At 38.3% G+C, this 21,031-nt stretch overlaps 1 long non-coding RNA gene across 1 annotated transcript in view; it reads right to left on the bottom strand.

The window, feature by feature from the left end:
* The window catches only part of LOC137216278 (uncharacterized), a 428,489-nt gene that overhangs the window by 103,282 nt on the left and 304,176 nt on the right, over positions 1 to 21,031 (bottom strand). The window contains exon 3 of the long non-coding RNA XR_010939676.1: positions 5,675 to 5,778. This is a non-coding gene — a long non-coding RNA (uncharacterized lncRNA). The remainder of the gene's footprint in view (positions 1 to 5,674; positions 5,779 to 21,031) is intronic.

The raw sequence follows: 21,031 nt of genomic DNA, 5'->3' as shown, positions 1-21,031 counted from the left end.
TCTAATATAAATAAAGAAACAATATCTAACAAACGTAAAATGGAAAGAAATTGAATTCTATTGATTATTTATCAAAAACTGTAGAGGATGCTTTCTAAGTATAGGAGAAACAGAAATAGTCACAAAGTAAAGGATGGACAAATAATTCTGCATATTCTATACAAAAGAAAAAAGCCATCTGGGAAAAATATTTGCAGCAAAAATACCTGAGGGTGAACATCTCTAATCTATAAAGGGTGCAAACAAATGGATCAATCCTAAGATCAGCAAATAAACAGGAAAAACATGTGAACAGATAATTCACAAAAGATAAAATTGAACAAAAAAAGTTCAATAAAAAAGAGGTAACATTTTCACTCAATTAGTAAAGCCTTACAAATGAATGCTGGTAAGTATGTGTTAAATCTGATATCCTTCTATATTACTACTGCTCTGAATATTAGCCTACATTTTATAGAATGTAACAGCTTTAATTTTTAAGAACTGTAAAACTACTCAGATCCTTTGATGTAGTAATTTTCCTTCTGGGACGTTAGCCTAAGGAAATAATCCAAACTCTGGAACAGTCTTATGCATTAATATATTTTTCAAATAACAAAGAAAATTAAAAACAGTCCAAATAGCTAAAATAGGAGACTTGCTAATTAAATTAGGGTATAACTGCTCAATGGAATATTTTATAGGCATGAAACAAAACATAGACACTATATAGCAATATGGAGAAGACATATAATGCTAGGTTTAAAAGCATGATATTAAATTTTATGCACACTATGATTAAAATAATATAAATATTCAAATACAACAAATGTGAATGATAAATATGAAACAGCAGTAGATTAGTGGGTGGTTTATTTTCCTTTTTTTTTTTTTTTTTTTGCGTTACGTGGGCCTCTCACTGCTGTGGCCTCTCCCATTGCGGAGCACAGGCTCCAGACGCGCAGGCCCAGTGGCCATGGCTCATGGGCCCGGCCGTTCTGCGGCATGTGGGATCTTCCCGGACCGGGGCACGAACCCGTGTCCCCTGCATCGGCAGGCGGACTCTCAACCACTGCGCCACCAGGGAAGCCCTATTTTCCTATTTTTTAACTTTAATGTTCTCATATTACTTTTATATTAAAAAATTTAAAACAGTTCATGATAAACTGCTTTACAGTAAGTGGGATATGAATGCCAACATTCTTTGAAAAATGTTTATGGCTGAGTAGCCATATAAACATTAGAGCTTTTGGTGTACAAGCTGAACATTTGGGGGTTAATTTTCTGGCACTCACTTTCTTCCTGAGTACACTTATTTCTAAAGGCCCTCTAAATCTCAGATTTTATGTTTCTCAGTGCTCCATCAATATTAATTAAGTTAAGCTTGGTTTCCACTGATTTTCTTTGTCTATTTGTGGACCACAAAATGCTAAACCAATCAGTTTATACAAACTGATCAATTCAATGAAAAAGTCAAGGTGCTAATTATGCATTATATTGTCTCAAAGAAAGCTAAATGGATTTTGGTTCTTTAAGGCATTCTTTCACACTTTGGTTAAACCTTGAGGTGATGTATAGGCACCGATGAGAATCCGGCTATCCCTAAAAGGGTAAAAAAGAACCTTTTAGAGCTCTCTGGGCCACTCTGTATTGCAAACCACACTAATTTCTGATCTTATTATAACTCTGGATGGCTCAAATGGAAAGAATTATTAGATCTCTGCTAAGTGTACTTCTTATTAACCCTAAGAGTAGCTTCTTTGACCATTCTTTCCAAAATAGCCAACCCCCTGCTCTAATGCCACATCCCATAATCTTATTTTTGTATAGCACTTATTGCTATCTGAAATTATTTTATCAACTTGTTCACTTTTAATCATCTTTAATCACATGATCTTATCTGTCTTACTGACTGCAGTATCCACTGGATCTAGAATACTGTATGGTAAACAGAAGGTGTTCAATTAAAAACTGCTAAATGAATGAGTGAATGAATTTGACACCAGTAATGCTAAGGAATTAGCCATAACAGGACTGAAACCTATCATCCAGGACAAGATGAAGGTTAGGGAAGGCACCCAAATCCAGAGTTTGGACCAAAGACTATAGCCCAATGGGATGAAACAATCTCAATCCTCATTGTGGAAAATGGTTGGCACCAGGGTATTCAACAAGATGGTCTTATACCCTGAGAAAACCATAATTCAAAAAGAATCATGTACCAAAATGTTCATTGCAGCTCTATTTACAATAGTCTGGAGATGGAAACAACCTAAGTGTCCATCATCGGATGAATGGATAAAGAAGATGTGGCACATATATACAATGGAATATTACTCACCCATAAAAAGAAATGAAATTGAGCTATTTGTAATGAGGTGGATAGACCTAGAATCTGTCATACAGAGTGAAGTAAGTCAGAAAGAGAAAGACAAATACCGTATGTTAACACATATATATGGAATTTAAGAAAAAAAAATTTCATGAAGAACCTAGTGGTAAGACAGGAAGAAAGACACAGACCTACTAGAGAATGGACTTGAGGATATGGGGAGGGGGAAGGGTGAGCTGTGACAAAGTGAGAGAGTGGCATGGACATATATACACTACCAAACGTAAAATAGATAGCTGGTGGGAAGCAGCCGCATAGCACGGGGAGATCAGCTCGGTGCTTTGTGACCACCTAGAGGGGTGGGATAGGGAGGGTGGGAGGGAGGGAGATGCAAGAGGGAAGAGATATGGGGACACATAACTGATTCACTTTGTTATAAACCAGAAACTAACACACCATTGTAAAGCCATCATACTCCAATAAAGATGTAAAAAAAAAAAAGATGATCTTGCACATAATGGGAAATCTATACTATTCTGTGATTAAGGAGTAGAGTAAAGAGGTAAGGCAGTTTCATCATCACAATTCTTAGGCTCATTTTGGAAACTCTCAGAAATCACCAAATCTCAGAGGTAGGTGAGGGTTGGCAGCTATTCTACAACTTGGTAATAAAAGAAAGTCCTGGGACTTCCCTGGTGGCACAGTGGTTAAGAATCCGCCTGCCAATGCAGGGGACACGGGTTCGAGCCCTGGTCTGGGAAGATCCCACATCCGCGGAGCAACGAAGCCCGTGCGCCACAACTACTGAGCCTGCGCTCTAGACCCCGTGAGCCACAACCACTGAGCCCACGTACCACAACTACTGAAGCCCACACACCTAGAGCCCGTGCTCCGCAACAAGAGAAGCCCGCACACCGCAACTAGAGAAAGCCCGCGTGCAGCAATGAAGACCCAATGCAGCCAAAAAAAAAAAAGTCTCAGACCAAATCCTGCTACACACATAGGCATTTATTAACAAGCAGGCAAGAAGAGCCATATAATCCCAAACTAAAGAATCTTCGATTCTGTCCTTTCTGGTGGTCCATAAGTAACATGCATAAAATAGTCACCTGAGACAAATACAGTATTATTGTAGTGGTGGGGGTAACCACCCACTATAAAAAGATGATCGGGAATATTCCGGAACAACAACTGGGTTCTGGGTTTAGGGTTAAACATGTGCCAAAACTAATGATAAATGTTAAGGACTTGCTAGATTCTTATACCTTGCTTACTCAAAGATGGGTGGTGTCTTTAAAGTACTTTAGCCACCATCTTGAATACCACCAACTGTACTTATGACCACCCATTTCTAACATTTCTTAGCCAAGTTCGCAAACTATAAATTTCACTAATGAAAATCCATTTCTACCATTGATTATGCTAATTAGCAAAACTTCTAGTATTGATGGAAGATAAATGTAGTGAAGATACTTGTAGTAGAAGCCATCCCTGGAATGGCTTTTCTTAGTCATCGTTACCTCACCATTCCTGGGATGTGGATTCTTGATTAGGATCACTGATTGCTCCTAAGGGTAGATTAAAAGTGACACATTTGTATCAAGCAGTCTACACTGAAGTATTTTAAAGAAAATTACAGATGTTGTAAATGGTATCTCTGTTCATAACCAAGAGGGCCTTAGCTAGGGAAGCTAGAGGTATAATGAGGAGGTATACTGGAAGAAATATTGAAAGATATGAAGCCACAAGGACAAAATAGGGATTTAAGACAGGCAACAATCTCATGTCAGGGCAGAAAGCTGCTCAGGCAACTGAGTAATCCACAGAGATGGTACTAATATAAGTGGGTCCTACCTAGAAGAGGGAAAAAAGGCAGAGATGAGACATTTAATCAGGAGCAACATGGATAAGCAGAACTTCTCTCCTGGGGCACAAAGTCTTTAATCTTGGCACTGGTGAGCCTGAAGAGTCCTGAAAGTCAGCAATTATGTGAAATCATGTTTTAATAAGTCCCACAGCTTTATGAGGGAAACGAAGAGAAATGATAAGTGTCGCAGTTCCTTGAGCTTATATGTACATAGGAATATACTCTTATCTGGAGTCCAGGTTACAAATCACATTTCATTGTAACTTTTTTTTATTTGTAATCCACTATATTTATGAATTTTAAAACATCCTGAGATGTGTCCACAGGATGCCAAGGATTTCATAGCATATAAAATGTTAAGAATCTGTGTGTATATGTTGGAAGACCTCCATGAGGACTCAGAAGTTGAGTGAAGATAAACCTAGGAGTAGGTTAGGGGTGGTTATCAGAAGATCCATGAACCTGCAACAGGTGGAGACTAAGTGGATGCTGGTGTACAAGGCAGGAGCCAGTCCCACCATTTATATCCAAATGAAATCAAGGAACATTTAATCATAAGGGGAAAAGCTGCCACAAGAGGCTAATATGAAAGAGGTTGGACTGAATGAATATGAACCTCATCTAACAAAGCAGCTCATCTTCTGCTTTTAGTGTCCACATCCCAAAACTGTCTTTCAAGCCAACCTCTAGACACAAATTCCAGGGCAAGTAGTTTATTTAGGGTGTGATCTCAGGAGACACAGTAGAGGAGGGGGGAAGTGAAACAAAGAATGGCATCCAGGCAATAAAATGTTGTGTCATTATTACTGTGGGCAACTGGAACTTAATCTCACTGGGGGACCCTGGGACCCAGAGTATAACAACACCTCAGAGATAATGCCACCTGAGGGACAAGGGCACTGAGATGTTTATGCACCAACTTCAGTCAGTCACTGGTCAAAGGCTGTTCTTACAGGGAGGCATTTATGTCTTGGCATTTCTGGCCTCGTGTTTATATGGTAGAGTAGAAGTGCTGAGGAGGTGAAGTCCAGAGAAAGCCCAAGGGCAAAGGCAGGCAGATGCTAGCAGTTGGCAGGGCACTGAAATGTGAAGGGCTGAGGGAATATGGGTGTGGTGGTGGGGAGGAGATCTACCATACTTGGTAAGTAACAGTTGCAATGAACTTTATATAATGGAATGTCAGAAGTCAGATGAAGGGGAAATTCAGATCTTTGTGCACCCTCCCTCCATGTTTCAGCTTTCTTAACCACTGCTGTGGCCTTCCTCCTCTGTGGTGAAGAGAAAGAAGAGGTAGAGAGTCCACAATTTCTTCTCCAAAATGATTTTTATACTTCCTGGAGTCTGAGCAGCAGATCCTTGGCTGTAACCAGAAGTAAACATTGAGGCTGTACCCAAAGACTGCAGTGCTATTTGTCTTCATTACCAGTGGGGGTAGAGTGTGAGTGGAATGAACTGAAGGTTGAACATATAAGGCACTTAAGAGGGCCGCTTCTTACCAGGCAGAGGAGGGAGAGTCTTCTGTTCAGCTCAAAGCTCACACTGTTCTCCATCCTCTTGGATGACTCAGGAGAATGGATCTTTTCAAAGGCATTAAAGGGACCTGCGGAAAGAAAAATGGTTTTAAAAGCATGATGAAATTTAAAGAAAAACAAAATAAAACTCCTGGCATCTGTGCCCTGAAACATCATCCAACTCCTATGATAAGTGCGTCAAGCACAGCCTTTCACTTGGGAGTGCTTGTGGTCCTGGCATTCTTCCCTCCTTGAAACTAGAGAGAACCATCCCTATGCCCAGGTCACTGAATGATAAAGTTTATGTTGCTACTACTGACACTGATTTTGCCCTGACCACAAAATGTGAGAAAGAGCTGGATTTCTGTGAGAAGCCACCAAGACTTGAATTTTAGAAGGTGGATTTTTTTTTGAACGATACATTATTATTATCACCCAAACCGCTCTTTTCTGGACAAGTGTATGAAGCCTAGAAAACATCTTAAAGCTGTAATCATAGGGGGCTAGTCTGTGCTAAATGGAATATCATAAGCTTCTTGCTGTAGCTGGGCCTCCAAAGTTTCAATCAGGTCAGAAGAGAAGGAATTAACCCTTTATAATCTGAAAAATGGGGTTTTGAAGATGATTTTTGCCCTTTAAAAAGAATTTTTTTTTGTCTTCAAGACTATCCAGAAAAGTCTTTAGAACATATATGGGCTCAGAAGCAAGGTTTCTTGTGACTGTATGTGTCTAAGTATTTCTATTGACCCTTTCCGGTCAAGGATCACTAAAGAGAAGAACATCTTAACCAGAAATGGCAGTGATGATTCACAAATACAAATGGAGGGTTTTTTTTCTCACTAAGTAATTGAAAATAGTTTTTTATAGCCATTACTGAAACGCTTCTCTCAGTTCTAGAGGTCAGAGTTTACCTGCTATTATTCCCTAGGAAAGTACCTCGTATTTTTAGTAGGCTCTTTGGTTTGAAATGATAATAAGACAACCTGTCATTTTAAAGAAGAAAAGTCACTGATGATTTATTGGGGATTAGGTAGGCTTCATTTATCTGGGTGGTGATGCTGAAATGGGGAAAGAATATGAGATATATTTCATCCCAAATGGCCTCTGATAATGTTCAACAGAGTGTCCATCTGTCTTTCTGGTGGTCCAACTACGGGTTTCACAATGTTTTTATTTTTAAGTTTTTGTTGTGGCTTTGATTTGCGTCAGCTTCTAAGTACACGCACACATGGATTTGACTCCACTGAGGTGGCTCAACCTGGCCTTGAAGAAGTCACTTGGTAACAGAAAAAGTTTGCTTAGCTGTAAAATGATGGCTTCTCTGAGGTCCTTTCCTCAATTACAGCCAGTGTTCTGTTTATACTATTTACCTTTGCACCTATCTCCTGGTGAATAAGCTAGTCAGAGTGGAGAGGGAGGCTCTGAAACGGTGGAAGAAGGGAAAATAGAAGTGAGGAATATTTTACTGCTTTCTTCTGGAAAGAGTTATTTTTATTTTTCGCTCAATTCTGATTTACAGTATATAAAAAAAAGAAGTGGCTAATCTACTTCATTATTTCTTTTACACCTAAGAAGGCTATATGAACATTGTTTCTCAGGCTCATAAAGGAAAAAGAAGAAAAAGTGTATCTATTGCTATCTCATTTTCCTCAACAGCTGAAACATTTTCTCTAGGATTCCAGACCAGAATACAAATGTGAAGTTGAGAGGAAGATGTATTTGGAATGGGATATCAGCAACTTTACTACAGGACTAGACCTGCAGGGACATGCATCTCCTTTCCCTTATTTCCTCAAAAAGTAGAGTGTTGGACGTTGAAGACAGATTTCCAGTATACTCTATCAGTGTGGTAATGATTAAGCTGACTGGGCCAATATATATTTCTTCTAATAGACTAGGAAGGTACTTTTGGTTTCAGGACAACTAGTTAAATGGTTTTCTTTTTTATTACCTCTACACAAGAAGGGTCTATGCAACAACTCTTAAGTTAGTTGCACATAAGCACACATAGCCCTTTAACATGGATTTCTTACTTATAAGTAAAATTTGGGTAGGTATAAGCCTACAGATTGTTTTGAAAAAGTTATAATTGCAATTTGGCACAGTTGAGAGTTGCTCACTACTTGAACAACAGAAAGACTATCAGTCATCTTTTTATCATATTTTCAGAACTCACAGAGAAATGTAATTTTAAATATTGGGCCCTTAATGAAGGCCCAGTTTTTCAGTAGTAAAACAACACAGTTGAAAATAGTACCCCATTAAGGTTTTAAACTGTCAGTCTTGATCCTTTTTAATTTGAATTGTTCTTCTTTCAGTTTATAATATGCAAACAATGTTATCATTAATATTCACTCAATCTGAGGCCTTCAGTGTAGCCAGATGCTAGCAGAGCAGCATCTCTGTGGAACCAAATACTCTCTGCATTAAGAAAACTGTCCATAATGAGTCTAGCTAAATTGCAGATAAAATGTAACCCCATCTCACATGGACTTAGCATTTACAGGAAAATTCATTAAATTAGCTCCAGAAAGAAAAGCAAAAGGGCACATTTATCTACATTGATGGAAATCATAGATTTTTTTTTTAATGGAGACTCTAAGAGCCAGGGATGGATGGGATCCCAGTTTCTAAATGTCTATACATTGGAGACAGGATTGATTAGTCTTATTAGTCTGTGCTTTGTGTACTTAAAACATCCCAAGTTTCTTGTGCTAAAAGATTTATACATCATTTTATATTTATAACTCATTTCTATTCATTACTCTTCAGGACAGATGCAAGCAGGTTGTTCTGCTACTGGCCCCAGGTTTCAGAGAAGATGACAGCTGCCACTGAGAGATTATGTGATGGGATAGAAGCTTGCAAGTGGCAGCAGTAGGATTTTAACTGAGTTTTTCATGTCTCTTAGAATATGTGGTCAAAAGTGAAAGAGAAACTTTGGAGGTTCAGAAGATTTTGCTCAGATTAGATAAATTCCCCCTAACCTTGGTAGCTAGAACTTTACCCAGTATTGCTAGATCCTTAGAAGTCTACACCTGCCCTCAGAGCCCCCTTGGGGCTATGTGTTGTGGCTACTAAATTAGGAGAGTAGGTAGAGGAAATGGTTGCTCTCGATCAGCCCTGAACCTTCTCTCTATGTCATCATTCCCTGACACCCTATATTTAAAGATGGAGAGAAGAGGCCAACATAATAATATAATGTTAAGAGTTACCTATCAGGAAACAAAATGTAACTGTGATTTTCACCCACTCTCAAGTAAGAGGAAACAAGTGGGTGCTCCATTACATTGATTATCTTAAGACTCATTATGTTGGAAATTTCACAGCAAAGGAAAGTTAACCATCACCATTTCTTACTGTAAGAATGGCTTTGCTCCCATATATGTGCTTTGGGAGCAACACACCATGAAACTGTCTTGGCATTTTTTCTAAAAATATTTTTTTCTGAGAATACTGTTCTGTGAAGTTAAAAAAATTTAATTGTGGTAAAATACACATAACATAAAATTACTATCTTAGCCATTTTAAGCGTACAGTTCAGTAGTATCAGGTAAATTCACATTGTTGTGCAACCAATCTCCAGAACTCCTCATCTTGTAAAACTGAAACTCTATATCCATTAAACTACAACTGCCCATTCCTCCCTCCTCTCAGGCTCTGACAACCACCATTCTACTTTTTGTATCTATGAATTTGACTACTCCAGATACTTCATGTAGGTGGAATCATACAGTATTTGTTTTTTTGTGACTCGCCAGTTATTTCACTTAGCATAATGTCATCAAGGTTCATTCACGTTGTAACATATGTCAGAATTTCCTTCCATTTTAAGGCTGAATAATAATCCATTGTATGTTTATAACACATTGTTTTAAATCCATTCATCCACAGATGGACAGTTGGGTTGCTTCTACTTTTTGGCTATTGTGAATAATACTGCTATGAACAGGGTTATACAAATATCTCTTTGAGACTCTGCTTTCAATTATTTTGGATATATACTCAGAAGTGGAATTGCTGGATCATAATTCTATTTTTAATTTTTTGAGAAACTGCACATCTGTTTTCCATAATGGCTGTACCATTTTACATTCCTACCAGTGGTGCATAAAGGTTCCAATTTCTCTACATCCTCATCAATATTTGTTACTTACTGTTTTTTTTAATAGTAGCCATCCTAATGGGTGTGAGGTGGTATTTCATTGTGGTTTTGATTTGCATTTAACTAATGATTAGTGATGTTGAGCATCTTTTTATATGCTTGTAGTTTTTTTTGTATCTTCTTTGGAGAAATGTCTATTCTAGTCCTTCGACTGTTTTTAAATCAGGGTTTCTGTTGTTGTTTTTGTTAAGTTGAGATCTGTGAAGTTTTGTGGTAAAAGGACCTCATGGTCAAAGAGTATGGGAAACGCTGATTGTTTTATCACCTTAAAGACTGCCGTATACCTGCATCATGTTAAAGGCTCTGAGAATTACTGTGGTAAAGAAAGTTGCTAACTCTGTGTAACACGGTATTTTCCATACATAACTACCGTGGAATCATTTTACACTGAACATTTATTCCCATCTTGAGCCAGTGGGGAGCCACTGAATGCAATTTGTGAAAAGCTCTTCTAAGGGTTTAAAACAATAGTTCATGAAGAAACATTTCCATTTGAGAAGTAATAACTGTTATAGCAGGCTTCAGCATGCCGTGTCTCCCACCCAGACAAGCTTTTCTCTTTCAACACCTTGCAGATCTTTATTGAGTACTGACTCAGTGCTGGGGATATGGAAAAAATAAGTTTTAGCCACTTACTTCAAGAATCTCGATGGGGAGGTAAATAATTACAGTAGAATTTGGTAAAGATGTGGTGATAATGGTAAGACACATTATCTTAGGTTGTTTGGTCACAAGTAACAGAAAGCAAGTCAAACTAGCTTTAGCAAAAGAGAGGGGTGTGTTACAAGGATACAGAGGGGTCTTGTGAAACTCAAGGGCAGGAATGCAGCCAGTTTAAGGAAATATCTGGAAAGCAGCTAGGACTCTCTACTTGTCCTTTCTTCTCTCTGAGGATCTGTATAAATTTTCTACTATGCACAATATTCTTTTTATACGACTGCCATAAAGCCTTTTACTTTACATATTATAGTTGTATGCACTTGCAGAGAATATTTTGTTTTTTTTTAAGTTCCAATTCTAAATTCCAAGGAAAGAGAATAACTAGCTCAGTGTGTATCAAGTATCTATACATGGTTCAGTCAACTGTGGCCAGGGGGATGGAGTCGCTTATCAAAACATGACTGCTATGGACCTAACATCCTCTCTTACTTCATCTCCTGTCACTTCTGACATCCAGTCCCTGCTCTGCTGATGCCATAATGATTGTCTCTTGAGAAAACCAAATATAATTAACATAAAAATTTTAATACTGATAAGGTAATTCTGAATAAACATTCAAAGGCTTACCTACATACCAGCAATAAATAATTCAAAATGTAATGGAAAATTACAACCCATTTAAATAATAAAAATACAATTTAAATAAACATTATTCTTAACAAGAATATGCAAGACTAAAATTTTTTTAATTTAAATGACAAGCCATTGATCTTGGCCAAAATACCTAAATTGGGTTTTCCAGAAGTTGAATTTTGATACTCAGTTACTGCCATCCTTTATTCCTCTCTCTTTTATACCAACTTGGACAAAAAGTGAGAGTAGTCGTTGACATGAACCACCTAGCTTCAATGAGACAGACAGCGGATATTCATTTGCTGACTTAGGCTGTCACCTGCCTTTATGTATGTTAGCAACTTGAACTAATTGTTGAGGTAATGAATAAGTAAGAGAGGATTTAGGCAATTGCAGGAAAGATAGATTAGCTCCCAGAAGCCAGAGAACGATAAATCAAAGTGGAATCCAGGTCTAAGAAGTTTGCAGAGAGCAAATTCATCACATACATAAAATATTTTAGTTAAATACTACTCACCTGAGGTTCTGTCTTTTCCCGATTTGCAATTTGAGAGGAAATTTGTAGATACAGAGAGGGAAATGTTTGGGAATAACGTTTTACATATTTCACAGGGAAGCATCTTCATCTTATGGTTTTTTAGAAAATTTATTCTATGAATGATTTCCCCCAAATATTATATTTTTACTATAGACATTAGACTGTTTTAACTTAGGTAACAAAAATGCTAAATTTGTTATCCCATTCTTTAAACCTGTTATATTACTCTGGTCTGCTACAATTTATGCTTTTCATTCACATAACTCTTCCTCTTCAAATAGTTTAAATTCATGAGGCTAGACAGTACTGCTTTTCTCTTATCCTGTGAAGCTTTTAACTCTAACACTGTGAAGGCCTCTTATTTTTTAAACATGCGAATTTCTTGAGGAATACAGTTTCTTTAATCCTAGGTGCTTTAGGTTTTATTACATTTCTTACTGCAGGCATTGGAAAATTATCATTTTTAAATGGCAATTAAGTGGAAGTATCACATTGTTTGCCATGTATTATTTAGACTCAAATATTATTCTTTGGCCAAGTAGAGAAAAAAAGTAATTTCAAGAGCAAACTAAGTGACTTTTTCCCCTTTTCATCTGAACTTGGGTATACATAGTAACTCCAATGATTAAGGTTGTAACAGCAGAAGTGCATAGGTTATTAAAACTCTCCTAATTGACAGTTTTAACAGAGAAGCATATGATTGGCATCATCAAATCTCTTGAAGACATTTTAACATGCAGACAGATTCATTCACTTATTGAATTCAACAAATTATATTGTCAACTGATTTCCAGCACTGAGGATTTTCCATCTATTCTTTAAAACAGGGGTGAGCAAACTATGGCCTGCAGGACAAATCCATCCAATTACTTGTTTTTTTGTAAATAAAATTTTAGTGGAATACCACTGACACCACCAAACTCATTCATTTACATTTTGTCTCTGGTTGCTTTGATGCTGCAACAACAGAGGTGATTAGTTACAAAAGAGACCATATTGACTGCAAAGCTGAAAACATTTAATATATGGCCCCTTAGAGAAAAACTTTGTAGAGAATTCCAGTTCTAGGCCCAAAATATAAAGATCTTGGAAGTTGTCATTCCTGTCCTTATAACTCCTGTCCTTTCAGCTGAGCAAACTGAAAGTTGATTACTTTTTAAGGACTCATCAGAGAACTAAGGCCACACAGCAAACTGCCATTCCCAAATCTGGGGGGACAGGTGCATGCAGAGTTACTGTCAAGATCTGTTTACCTGGATCAGAAGCCACTGGGTCATTACTAGCAGGAACACTCAAATAGTAATCTTCATTAATTACCAGAGCTTAAGTATGGGCTAGCATGAGCACAGGAAAATTCTGGAGTCTCTGGGCACACCCACACTTTCATAGAAATTACCTCCAAAAACATCACCAGTGTGAAATGCTGAGAAAAATGCCCTCAAGGCTCTGGCAAGGGGAGGAGAAGTGTAACCATTTTGAAATATGCCCAGAGTGTTCTCTATAACAAAGGTCTTGTCCGACAAGGGGGACAGACATTCTCTCATTCCAGCTACCTTTAGCCTTCCTGTCTCACCCAAGGAGGGAAAACTAAGGAACACTCATGAAGGTCACAACCTAGGGACACAGGTCCAATAAAAGACTGAGATTTAATCATAAGGTAATAGCATGCTTGCCCTTCCCTACCCCTTATCACTACATCAAACAGGAATCCAATAAACCAGCAGTGAATCAAGCCGAATGAGCTACAAGACAGACTCTCTCTGAGAAGGAGTATTTAGGGAAGGTTAAAGGCTATAGGTGAGAAAAAGACAAGGACACAAGAGGAATTTGAATCCTCTGGCCTCTAGTGCTGCAGCAAACATTAAACACAGCCCAACTCCTAACCAGATTAACATAAAACATCACACTAAAGGCCTGTTTCCCTCAGCTTCTATTACTTGATAAATCATACCCAGCTTTCAACAAAAATTAAAAAGGCATTCTAAAAGGCAAAAAAAAAGTTCTGAAGAGACTACACAAATATCACAACCACATTCAGAAATGACAGAAATGTTGGAATTATCAGACAGGGAATTTAAAATAATTATGATTAATATCTTAAAGGTTCTAATGAAAAAAGTAGATAACATGCAGGAATATGGGTAATGTAAGCAGACACATGGAAATTCTTAGAATGAATTAAAAAAATACTAGAAAAATTTAAAAAGCACTGAAATGGAAATGAATGTCTTTGACAAAGCTGAGGAGAGAATCAGTGAGCTTCAAAATAGGTCCATAGACACCTCCCTAATGGAAACAGAATATTCAAGAACTGTGGGACAACTTCAAAAAGTGTAACATACTTGTAATAAGAAAACCAAAAGGAGAAGAGAGAACAGAGCAGAAGAAATATTTGAAGTAAGAATACCAAGAATTATCAAAAATTAATGACAGAAACCAAACCACAGACCCAGGAAGCTCAGAGAACATCAAGCAGATGAATACCAAAAATGCCATACCTATTTATATTATACTTAAACTGCAGAAACCAAAGACAAAGAAAATCTGAAAGAAACCAGAGGGGGAAAAACATTTTATCTATAGAGGAACAAGGATAAGAATTACAGTATACATCTTGTCAGAAACCATGCAAGCAAGAATGAAATATTTCAAGTGCTGAAAGAGTAAAACGCCAGCTCAGAATTCTATATCCAGCAAAGTTATCCTTCAAAAGTGAAAGAGAACTACTTTCTCATACAGACAATAACTGAGAGAATTCATTTCCAGCAGACCTACCTTGCAAGAAATATTTTAAAAAGTTCTTCAGGGAGAAGTGAGATGATATAGATTAGAAACTTGAATCAAAATAAGGAAAGGAAGAGTGTTAAAGAAGCAATAAGTGAAGGAAAATAAAATAGTTTAATTTTTAATTCTTTACTGAACTAAAATATGACTCTTTGTATAAAGTACTACTAGTAACAATGGATAGGTGAACTGAATGACAGCAATATCATAAGGGATGATGTGAGGGAGGAATTGGGAATACTCAGTTATAGTGCACCTACACTACAACTGAAGCCTTATAGTGTTATTTGAAGGTGGATTTATACTAGTTAAAAATATGTATTGCAAACGCTAGAAAAAACTGCTAAAATTTATAGAAGTAAGCATAATTGATATGTTAAGACTGGAGATAAAATGGAATCATATGAAATAACCAATTTAAACCAGAGAAGGCAGGAAAAAAGAGGAGAAAAAAAAGAAACAAAATAAGTAAATCAATAAAAAGCAATTACATGATAGATTTTAACCAGCTACATCAATAATCACTTTAAATGTGAATGGTAACGTGAGAGAGTGGCAATGGGCATATATACACTACCAAACATAAAATAGATAGCTAGTGGGAAGCAGCTGCATAGCACAGGGAGATCAGCTCGGTGCTTTGTGACCACCTAGAGGGGTGGGATAGGGAGGGTGGGAGAGAGGGAGACACAAGAGGGAAGAGATATGGGAACATACATATATGTATAACTGATTCTCTTTGTTATAAAGCAGAAACTATCACACCATTGTAAAACAATTATACTCCAATAAAGATGTTAAAAAAATGTGAATGGTATAAATACAACAATTAAAAGACAGAGATTTTCAGAGTGGACTACAAAAAAAGACTCAACACTATGCTGTCTATAAGAAACCCACCTTAAAAATAAAGATTCAGATAAGTTAAAAGTAAAGGGATGGAGAAAGATGTACTATAAGAACACTAACAGGAAAAGATGGAGTAGCTACATTATTTTTAGATAAAGCAGACTTCAGAATAAGAAAATTATCAAGGATAAAGAAGGACACTACCTAATGATAAGGGAATAAGTTCTCTAAGAAGAGAATAATGTCTGTTCACCTAACAAGAGAGGGTCAAATATATGAGGCAAAAACTGGCAGAACTGAAAGAAGAAACAGAAATCCAATACTGTATTTGGAGACTAGACATCTGCCTACAACAGTAATTGATAGCTCAAGCAGTCAGAAAATAGGTAAGGAAAGGTTGATCAACTTGATCTAACTGACATTTATGAAATACTTCCAACAACAACAGAAAACACATTCTTCTCAAGCTCACATGGAACTCAACAAAACAGAACAGGTTTGGGGCCATAAAACACATATTAACAAATTTAAAAGAACTGATATTATACTCTGAGTTATATTACTCAGACTACAATGGAACTGAATTAGAAAACAATAACAAAAAGATAGCTGGAAAATCCCCCAATATTAGGAAATTAAACAACATACTTCTCAACACCACAAAGGTCAAAGAAGACTCAAGAGAAAAGAAAAACTCTTTTGAACTAAATGAAAATACAACTTATCAAAATTTGTGGGATACAGCAAAAGCAATAGTTAGAGGGAAATTTATAGCACTAAAAACACATATTAAAAAGAAGAAAGTGTTAAAATCAATAACCTAAGTAAGCATCTACTTTAGGAAATTGAGAAAGAAAAAAATTAACCCTAAAGCAAGAAGAAAAGAAATAATATAGATTAGAGTAGAAATCAGTGAAATTAAAGACAGGAAAACAGGGCTTCCCTGGGGGCGCAGTGGTTGAGAGTCCGCCTGCCGATGCAGGGGACGCGGGTCTGTGCCCCGGTCTGGGAAGATTCCACATGCTGCAGAGCAGCTGGGCCCGTGAGCCATGGCCGCTGAGCCTGCGCGTCCAGAGCCTGTGCTCCTCAATGGGAGAGGCCACAACAGTGAGAGGCCCGCATACCGCAAAAAAAAAAAAAAAGACAGGAAAACAATAGACAAGATGAATGAACCAAAAGTTGGTTCTTTGAAGAGATGAAAAATATTGATAAATCTCTCCAGGCTAACCAAGAAAAAAATGAGAAGGCAATAAATTGTCAATATTAGATGCGAAAGGGGAAACATCACTACTAATACAATGGACATTAAAGGGATAATAAAGGAATACTATAAACAATTCAGTGCTCCCACCCCCAATTTCATAACTTAGATGAAATAAACAAATCCCTTGAAATACACAAACTACCAAAATTTACATGGAGAAATTGATTATCCACATAGGCATATGTATTTCAAAGAAATTGAATCCATAATTAATATCCTTCCAAAAAAAAAAAAACACCAGGCCCAGATGGTTTCACTTGTGAATTCTACCAAATATTTAAGGATGAAATGATACCAATTCTCCATAATCTCTTCCAAAAAATAGAGGCAGAGGAAATGTTTCTGAACTCATTCTATGAGGCCAGCATTACTCTAATAACAAAACCAGATAAACCCATTATAAGAAAGGAAAACTACAGACTATTATCTCTCATGAAGGTAGATACAAAATTCCTCAAAATAATACTGCACAACGTATAAAAGTATTTTAACACCATGACCAATGGAGATTTACTGTAGTTGTGTAAATGTATTTATATACTAAAAAATCAATCAATTCAATAATACACCACATTAAGAAACTAAATAAGAAAAATCATATTATTATATAAATTGATTAAAAAATTGGATAAAATTCAATACCCATTCACGATAAAAATTCTCAGCAAACTTGAAATATAAGGGAACTTCCTAAACTTGATAAAGAACAACTACAAAATACCTATAGCTAATATCATACTTAATGGTGATAAACTGGACATTCTTCCCCTAAGATTGGGAACAAAGCAAGGATGTCCTATCTTATTTCTGCTATTTAACATCACATTGGAAGGCCTAATCAGTGCAAAAAGACAAGAAAATCAAGTAACTGTTATATGTATTTAGAAGGAAGAGGAAATAAAACTGTTTACAGATTACATGATTGTCTGTGTAGAAAATTCCAAAGAGTAAAAAAACCAAAGAAACTCCTGGATGTAAAAGTGAGTATTGAAATTCAAAACTAGAGGAGGAACCAAGATGGCAGAGTAGAAGGACGTGCTGTAAAAATAAAATACAGTGTGTGTGTGTGTGTGTGTGAAAAAATAAATAAAATTCAAAACTAAAAATAAATAAATAAATAAAAGTATTTATTTTAGAGATTAATCCCTTGTTGGTTGCTTTGTTTGCAAATATTTTCTCCCATTCTGAGGGCTGTCTTTTTGTTTTCTTTATGGTTTCCTTTGCTGTGCAAAAGCTTTTAAGTTTCATTAGGTCCCATTTGTTTATTTTTGTTTTTATTTTCATTACTCTAGGAGGTGGATCAAAAAAGATCTTGCTGTGATTTATGTCAAAGAGTGTTCTGCCTACATTTAATTCATTTTGAGTTTATTTTTGTGTATGGTGTTAGGGAGTGTTCTAATTTCATTCTTTTACATGTAGCTGTCCAGTTTTCCCAGCACCACTTATTGAAGAGGCTGTCTTTGCTCCACTGTATATTCTCCCCTCCTTTGTCATAGATTAGGTGATCATAGGTGCATGGGTTTATCTCTGGGCTTTCTATCCTGTTCCATTGATCTACATATCTGTTTTTATGCCAGTACCATACTGTTTTGACTACTGTAGCTTTGTAGCATAGTCTGAAGTCAGGGAGCCTGATTCTTCCAGCTCTGTTTTTCTTTGTCAAGACTGTTCTGGGAGAGAGAAGCCAAGATGGCAGTGGAGTAGGAAGATGTGGAGTTCATCTCTCTCCACAAATGCATCAAGAATACATCTACAGATGGAATAATTCTCAAAGAACACTAGCTGAACACCAGAAGAAGACCTTGGACACTGAAAGGACAAGAAAGATCCCCACATAACCAGACAGGATGAAAGAAAGAAGGGAAAAAGAGGAGAGCAAGCGGGATGGGATCTGTGCACCTGAGTGGGAGCTGAAGCAAAGGAGAGGTTCCCACATCTGGGGAAGACCCCTCACCAACAGGGAAATCAGTTGGGACAGAAAGGGAGCATTTGAGGCTGTCAGAGGAGGGTGAAACGGCTGGTCTGGGGGCAGACAGGACAGAGTGAGACCTACACAGATGGTCTGTGCCACAGCCCTGCACACCCCAGACTGGGACGTGTGTATGCCAGTGCACATGGGCTGAGAGCTGGAACATGGGGATTGGAGAGAAAACCCAGGGAGAGGACTGCTGTTGGCTCTGAGGAGACAGCCTGGGGGGATGGGAGGGAGGAAATCCGCAAATGGGAATGCATGTGGAGGGAACCCACACTGCCATAGAAGCAAGGCACCACTGTTCAGTGATGTGCAGGGGGTGGAGCCACTATTGCAGCCTCTCTCTCCCCATGCACCGGCCCCCTGCCCTGCCAGGCACTAGGAAATGACCCCACCAGGGCTGACCTTTTCATGCTTGCCACCAGGCACTAGGAAAAGCCCCCACTAGGGCTGGCCTTCTTGCCAGCCACCAGGTGCTAGGAAAGGCTCCCACTAGGGCCAAATCTCTCGCACTCATGGCCACTGACTTCCCCGTGCACCTGTCTCCACTGGGGTCCCCACAACCCAGCCAACCATGCCACCTCCATACCCTGTCCTCACTGGGGAAGACCTGAGTGCTCCAGGGCAGCCTCGGGAACAGACTCCTGTAGGTGGCCCACACACAGATGTGGGGCTAAGACCACAGCTGAGCCCCAGGGGCTGGGCTACTAAGGAAGAGGAACGAAAATCTTTCTGTGCAGCTGCACAAACCACAGATTAAATCCCCACGATCAGCTTGGTAAACCCTGCATCTATGGAATATCTGAATGGATGAGTGTTCCCACAACTGAAACCGGTCTAGCTCTAGCAAGTGTGGACTTTGGGGACTAGTAGATGTGGGAGTTGAGCCAGGTCAGAATCTGAGTTGCCCCCACAGTGCACACAGAGGGACCAGAGACCTACCTACAGGTTTTGGAGGGCCTCCTGGGGAGGCAGAGTTTGGCTGTGACTCACAGTGGGGGGCAAGGACACTGACAGCTGAGACCCAAGGAAAATATAATTATTACTAGTTTTTATGTTTTGTTCTGTTTTTATTTTTATTGCATTTTTGAATTTTAAAATATTTTTATATAGTTCTACCTCTACATTACTTTTTTGTTTTTCTGTGTTTTTCTCCTTGTTTTATTCTCTTTCCTTTGTTCTTTTTTTGTATTTACCTTTTTCCCCTTTGTTCTATTTCTTCCTATCTTCTTTATGTTTTTTTAATCATTTTTGTGTGTTTCTTCTCTTCGTTTTTTCCTTCAGTTTGCATTCTGCTTTGTTTTGTTTTATATTTCTGTTTCTGATAGTTTTTTTTTTTTTTTGCGGTATGCGGGCCTCTCACTGTTGTGGCCTCTCCCATTGCGGAGCACAGGCTCTGGACGCACAGGCTCAGCAGCCATGGCTCACAGGCCTAGCCGCTCCGTGGCATGTGGGATTTTCCCGGACTGGGGCATGAACCTGTATCCCCTACATTGGCAGGCGGACTCTCAACCACTGCGCCACCAGGGAAGCCCGATAGTTTTGTTATTAATTGTTTGATTTCATTTTGGGATTCCCTGTCTGGTTGTTCTCTTGCTTTTTATTTTTTCTGTTTTTGTTTCTAATTTTGTATGTGTGTGTGTTTCTTTGTTTTTGTCTGTTTGGTTTTGCTTTTACCATTTGTCTGGGGTTTTGTTTGTCTGTTTGCTTGTTTGTTTTTAATTGTTGCTCTTGCTGTTAGCTTCTTTTTGTATCTGCTATTTCTCTTGGGTTTTCTTTGTTCGTTTGTTTTCATCCTGCCCATTTTTTCTTTCTTTTTTCTTTTCTTTCTTCTCCTCTTTTTTTGCTGAACTGTGTGACTTGTGGGGTCTTGGTTCTAAAGCCAGGGTTTGGGCCTGAGCCTCTGGGGTGGGAGTGCCGAGTCCAGGAAGCTGGAACGCCAGAGAATTCCTGGCCCCAGGGAATATTAACTGGTAAGAGCTCTTACATAGGTCTCCATCTCAACTCCAACACCGGGCTCCATGCAGCTGCCTGAAGGCTCCGGTCCTGAACACCAAATGCCAAACAACAAGCAAGACAGGAACACAAACCCACCCATCAGCAGACAGGCTGCTTAAAGTCATACTAAGCCCACAGACACCCCAAAACACACCACCTGATGTAGCCCTGCCCGTCAGAGGGAAAAGATCCAGCTCCACTCACCAGAAGGCAGGTACCAGTTCCTCCCACCAGGAAGCTTACATAAGCCCCTGGACTAACCTCACCCAGTCGGGGCAGACACCAGAAGCAAGATGAAACACAACCCTGCAGCCTGTGGAAAGGAGACCTCAAACACAGTGAGTTAGACAGAATGAGAAAACAGAGAAATATGCTGCAGACAAAGGAGCAAGGTAATAACCCACAAAACCAAACAAATGAAGAGACAATAGGCAATCTACCTGAAGAAGAATTCAGGTAATGAGAGTAAAGATGACCCC

The sequence above is a fragment of the Pseudorca crassidens genome, chromosome X (genome assembly GCF_039906515.1).
Source record: "Pseudorca crassidens isolate mPseCra1 chromosome X, mPseCra1.hap1, whole genome shotgun sequence".
NCBI lineage: Eukaryota > Metazoa > Chordata > Mammalia > Artiodactyla > Delphinidae > Pseudorca > Pseudorca crassidens.
This window is presented reverse-complemented; position numbering and strand designations above follow the sequence as displayed.